The following is an 809-nucleotide window of genomic DNA, read 5'->3' as shown; positions in this document are numbered from 1 at the left end:
TACAGGTTTTATCCACCAGAGGAGCAACCAGCTCGTTGTACAGGATGCAGTGCTGAGTGTCAGAGGGCAGAGCGGAAGCTGCAGCGTGTCTGTAGATAATAATAATAATATCACGTGATCTAAAATCCTCCTCATATGAGCTGAAACTACGGTAGCCCTGAGAGGTCAACGCACTGCAACTTCAGGAAACGTCTTCATCAGATTGATAACACACGTGCTGCAAATACTCAGGAGGAAGGAAGTGTTTCCTGGGGACACTAAAAAGTGATGAACCAACAGCTTTGAAGATGAAAGCATTGAACAACAAGTGAACCTCAGCCGGGTTCATCACTTTTAATTCCTCCACGCCAGCGACAGAGCAGCAGCCATTTTGTTTTCAGGTTGTCCGTCTCTACGTCCCGTTCCCATGGAAACAATATCTCAGTAACGTCCTGACAGAAACAAACATTCACCTGGAGTCAAGGATGAACTGATTAGACTTTGGTGGTCAAAGGTCAAAGGTCAAGGTCACAGTGACCTCACAAAACACTTTCTAGCCATTACTCAAGACTTCACAGCCATTAAGACAAATTTCACACCTTTGTTTAATATTTTCTGACTCTGGATGAACAGGATGTGACCTGGAACCAGTCTGAGTGGAGGAGGAGCTGATTCTGGTCTTCAACCTTATTTCTTAGGGCAGTTTTTGGCCTTTATCCAGAGTCAGGGAGAGACAGAGGATGATGTACTGGAGGAAACAGCTTCAGTCTGATGTCAGATGATTCTCTTATTTCACTTCTCAGCAGCAGCTGGACGAGATTCATCCGTCA

The sequence above is a fragment of the Seriola lalandi genome, unplaced genomic scaffold (genome assembly GCF_002814215.2).
Source record: "Seriola lalandi dorsalis isolate HSWRI2012SDOR001 ecotype SW California unplaced genomic scaffold, Sedor1 jcf7180002054970, whole genome shotgun sequence".
In the NCBI taxonomy this organism is placed as follows: Eukaryota; Metazoa; Chordata; class Actinopteri; order Carangiformes; family Carangidae; genus Seriola; species Seriola lalandi.
The sequence above is the reverse complement of the archived record's forward strand: the minus strand, read 5'-3'. Positions refer to the sequence as shown.